Source organism: Rutidosis leptorrhynchoides, chromosome 7 (assembly GCF_046630445.1).
Source record: "Rutidosis leptorrhynchoides isolate AG116_Rl617_1_P2 chromosome 7, CSIRO_AGI_Rlap_v1, whole genome shotgun sequence".
NCBI lineage: Eukaryota > Viridiplantae > Streptophyta > Magnoliopsida > Asterales > Asteraceae > Rutidosis > Rutidosis leptorrhynchoides.
Genome location: NC_092339.1, coordinates 300,384,092 through 300,390,000, shown reverse-complemented (window position 1 = coordinate 300,390,000; position 5,909 = coordinate 300,384,092).

Genomic DNA, 5,909 nt, shown 5'->3' with positions numbered 1-5,909 from the left:
TACTAATCGCACACTTCTGTTTCTCGTTCAGACCATAATCCACAATCACAAAACAATCATAACTGCTACTGCTATTCGAGTTTATATATTTTTCTTTCTGATCAAACGCGAAACATCACCCTCCTGATTCATTCAAGATGGACCTTCTGCATTTTTATTTTTCTTCGCTGCTGCTACACCCCTTTTGATAACGATTGCAGCTACTGTGCTACTGCTACATCACTGTTTTTCTACCACTATTAATCCTGCTTCTTTTCGCTGTTTAAAAACCCAAAGATATCGAGACCCATTTAAGAAGATGATGAATAGTGTCGCAGTTATGATGAAGAAAACGAAGATGATACCGTACGTTTGTGTTGCTACAACTGCATTTTCGTGTTTCTGTTTCCTCTTCAGTTAAAAAGAACATAAAATGATGATGAAGGTTAATAATGATGCAACGATGAGGAAGACGTGTTTATGTTCCTGTTACCAGACATTTACATCGAGCAGTTTATTTTAATCATGTTATTGGGCCATGTATAGGTGGTTGGGCCGTGATCCAAGTATTTGTGTTGGGCCACGATTCAGTTTTCTAATTTGGGTCGAAAACCAAATTTAAGTAGATTACGTGATGAGGGTTATATGGTTTTTATTCGGTATTAAAACAGAAAGATACAAGATAGAGGAATGGTTAAGGGTGTGGGTATTTAAGCGAAGGTTCGATCCCGGTCTAAGGCATTTTTTTTAGGAAAAGCTTTAAAGGTAGTTTATTTGTTATTATTATTATTATTATTATTATTATTATTATTATTATTATTATTATTATTATTATTATTATTATTGTTATTATTATTATTAATTATTGTTGTTATATGATTAACATTATTATCATTAATTAGTATTAGCATTAAGAATTATGAGTAGTATTATTATTATCATTAATATCATTATTATTATTAAAATAAGTATTATTAGTATTAATATCATTATTATCATGATTATTAGTAAAATTATTATTATTATAGTTATTATTGTTACTACTATTATTATTATTATCATTTTTATTATTAAAAATATTAAAATTCTCATTTTTTTATTAAAATTATCACTATTGTATCATTTTTATTATTATTATTATTATCATTTTTATGAAAAATTATCATTTTTAGAAGTATTATTATTAATAAAAGTATTATTATTAAAAATTATCATTTTTAACACTAGTATTATTAAGATCATTATCATTACTATTTATTATTAAAATCATTATTATTTTAACATTAATATTATTATTTTTAACATTATTATTATTATTATCATTTTTACTACTAGTATCACTATTATTATTATTACAACTATATTATTATTATTATTATTATTATTATTATTATTATTATTATTATTATTATCAATATTACTATTAATATTATTATTATTATTATTATTACAATAAAAGTTAGTTATATAAAAATATACTTAATAAAACTATATTTTATAAATTATTTATTTAAAGTATATAAAGTAAATATATTTAAGTTAATAATGAAACACATGAATTACTAAAATAACAGTTATATTAATAATAATACATAAATTTATTCGACTTCAATTATATGTTTTAATATATATATATATATACATATATATATATATATATATATATATATATATATATATATATATATAAATGATATAGGTTCATGAATCCGAGGCCAACCCTGCATTGTTCAGTTCCGTCGTATGCATATTTTTACTACAATATATCGTATTGTGAGTTTTATTTGCTCCCTTTTTAAATGCTTTTGCAATATATATTTTTGGGACTGAGAATACATGCGCTGCTTTTATAAATGTTTTACGAAATAGACACAAGTAATCGAAACTACATTCTATGATTAGATTATCGAATCGAATATCACCCTTTTTAGTCTGGTAATCTAAGAATTAGGGAACAGAAACCCTAATTGACGCGAATCCTAAAGATAGATCTATTGGGCCTAACAAACCCCATCCGGGTTACGGATGCTTTAGTACTTCGATTTTATCATGTCCGATGAGAGTCCCGGAATGATGGAGATATTCTAGATGTATTTTGGTAATGTCGATTACCAAGTGTTCACCATATGAATGATTTTTATCTCTATGCAATTTGCGAAATGCCTGATATGAGATGTATATTTATGGAAAAATGAAATCTTGTGGTCTATTAAAATTATGGAAATGAATGATTATGATAAACCTATGAACTCACCAACCTTTTGGTTGACACTTTTAAGCATGTTTGTTCTCAGGTGCGAAAGAAATATTTCGCTGTGCATTTGCTCAATTTAAAGATATTACTTGGAGTCATTCATGGCATATAGGGGTCAATACCTCGCAATGGGACCAAATATTGATGACTTCATCCAGGTGGATTAGGACGGGCTATCACAGTTGGTATCAGAGCTGGTTTAAGCTGTCTCGTCGGCTTAATTGTAGAGGGGGTTCTTACAGTGTTACCTGTGACGAAGCATTGGCTCTTACTCCTCACGGTCCGATTATGGTTGGCTTTGCCGAGAGGCAGGGCTGTAAAATCAGTGTCTGAGGTATGCTCAGTGGTCACCAGGTGGTTAGCTGGGAAGGCACTGAGTGGGATGCGTCCCCAACATCAAAGTTGGTATCAGAGCGGTGGTCTTAGCGAACCAGGTCTTGCATTAGTGTGTCTAACTGATAGTTGTTAGGATGCATTAGTGGGTCTGGACTTCGACCATAGCTGCATATTATAAGTTTTGTTTATCATTCCTAGTGAAAAATTACCTGCTTATCATTCCTAAGTCTAGACACGTCTTACTGCCTTTATTGCATAGATAGTGTATAGACAGATTCATATATTAGCATATCTGTTACTATAAACTTTGTCTGACAGCTCCCGAAGATTCCTCCGTAACTTATGAGATTTTGGTATTATATATACATACGTAAGTTATGTATTGAAGAATACCAAACTAAATCCTATAATCTATTTCATATCGAAAAATCCTTTATCTGACCATACAAGATGGAACTCGCTACTAGTTCAAATTCCTCGGATTGCGACAGCTATTTTGATATGGATTTCCACTCGAGCTCCGAAAGCCGTGTAACCGGAATGGATCAACCAATTAGCCATCATCAATTCTGGATGAATTGGGGATGGGTTCGTAGTCGACTTAATCAATGGAGACGAGAAGAAGGCGATCCCTTCCACCAACCGAATTCACCTCTTGGCGATGAACCTGAAGCACTTACCGGCGAACCAGTCCGAAACACCATTTTCACCCTCATTTCCAGAGTATTCTGCCAAGATTACATAATATCTACTATTCTAAACCTTATTCATCCACTCCTTTTAATCGTCAATCATTCCGGAGTAGTAGAAGAAGTCAACGAGCTTCGCACTCGAGATGTGACTTTGGAGAATATGGTGCAAAACTTACGAGTACCAGCATCATCACTGGCACCAACAGTACCACCAGCATCGGCACTAGTACCACCAATAACACAAGCCTCAACATCACACGCCTCAATATCACCATCTGTACTTCGAGTATGATCTTCGTTCTACATATCGTTCTACATCGATTATCTTCGTTCTACGTATCGTTCTACCTCGTTTATCTTCGTTCGACATGGCGATTATGTAATCTCTAATGTTTTAGAGATTATGTACTCTAGTTCTAACCTTATGGCTCTACTAAGTGAGTCAACGGCAAGCATCGATTTATTGGCGACTTTACCGCCACTTAGAGCCTAAATTAAACCCCAGGCATGATGTAAAACCCATGAAGATTTGATCTCACCATTTTCATGGCGTCTCGTTTGTATCGTTTTTTTTTTTTTTTTTTTTTTTTTTTTTTTTTTACTTTCTGGCCGGAGGTCCCTGGAAGCAATCTCTCTATCTGACGAATATAGAGAGAAAGGAATTTCTCTACTCTTGGGAGTGTTACACTCGGGGTGGAGAAATGATCGCTCTTTATTCTAGGATAGAGGAAGGATTGTCTACGATCAACCTCCCCCATACCCCACATTGGTGGGATTGGGTATTGTTGTTGTTGTTGTTGTTGTTGTACTCTAGTTCTAACCGTAAATCATATGAGTTTAATATCATATTAACTCATTAAATCCATGATTACATCTGAAGAAAATATATATGTAAGTATATTTTCATAAAGATTGTAATTAAAAATTCATTTGTACAAACTGTTAATCGTGAAAATATTTTAACGGGTAGGTAATACCTGAGAAATATTTAGATTTCACATTAATAAGTTACACTGTACACTCTTCAGTTCTGATTCAGCAGTCATTAACAATACTGCTCAAATCCGCACATATACGTATCCGTTCACCAAAGAACACTATTTTCATTCAAATTCATTTTCATATTCGGATTTTGACAGATCAGAATCCAAGTCAAGATTTGACAAGTGGCATAATGAAGAAAATAATGGACTAAATAAAATTGATTAAAAACAAATTAATTAACTACGTAAAATTTTAAACCTATACTAACCAAATCCTAGCTAACTGTTCCTATACCCGTTATGACTATTTCCTTATTACATTTTATTTATTATCATTTTAATTATCGCAATTTATTTATTGCAATTTTAATTATCGCAATTTATTTATCGCAATTTTAATTATCGCAATTTATTTATCGCAATTTTAATTATCGCAATTTATTTTATCGCAATTTTAATACTCACAATTTTATTTATCATCATTTACTTACTGTTATTTATTTTACGCACTTTAAATATCGTCGGATAAATCGGGACACGTATACAATGTTTTGACATATCATATTGACATCATCTATATATATTATTTTGAATAACTCATAAGACACTATATGCGGTAATGCTCGAGTTAGCATATAATGGGTCGAGGTTAATTCTAAAATAATATATATACCATGGGTCACGATACATCTTGATTAATTAAATTATATATTGAACTATTGGACTATTGGACTACTAACATTGGACTACTAACCTTGGACAATTAAAAAGTATAAAAAGAGTAGGAAATATTAATTACAACATTTTAACTTAAAATATTGTTAATAAGTTACATCTACTACAGTTAAATAATTCCTCAAGTTTGCCATTTGATTTCATCTTAAACAATCTTTTGTATCTTGACGATTACAATCCGCATTCAAATCCTTCGAAATTCTTGAAACACCTCGGATTGATAACCAATGACTCAGTTATGATGACTTTGAATGATGATGAAGCAGCAAAACTGTAGATGGCCTTAATGGTCAAAAGTTTGATGATAAAGAATAGAGTGTTGGAAACACTCAATAGAAAATTGATGCTGGAAAGTAGATTATGCAAAACTATGAAGGAGGCTGTGGACAAATCACCAGGACTAAACCTGTATTTAATAAAATCCAGATAATTCAATATCTGATGAACTCTTTAGCGAATATCTTGCTCATTATTTATTTTAAATCCTTACAAAAGGATTTTCTTCATCAACCTTCGATCTTAGAAATTCCAAAATATCGTCATAAATATCTTCGATATTTCTGAAGATATATTCATAATATTCTTGTCCGAAATTATATATCTCTTCGTACTATCTGTGTTACATCATAAAAGAAACTATTTTAGTTTCTATCCTTCTATAAAATTTGAGTTTAAATTATGAATGATTTATGGAGAAGTGTTGGGAGTTGAAGCATGAGTTAGTATAATATAATGACGCCCGACCAACGTGATTATATTACTGTAAGTCATGCTGAATTTCTAATGGAACGTAATGATGATTCATAGATCATACCCTCATCATGTGCCATGTTACATACTCTTTCATTCTACTTAACCTCCGAACATATCAAGAAAATATATTCTTGATAGTTCTATCTTCCGTAATTTTCGGTAATCTACAAATCCAAT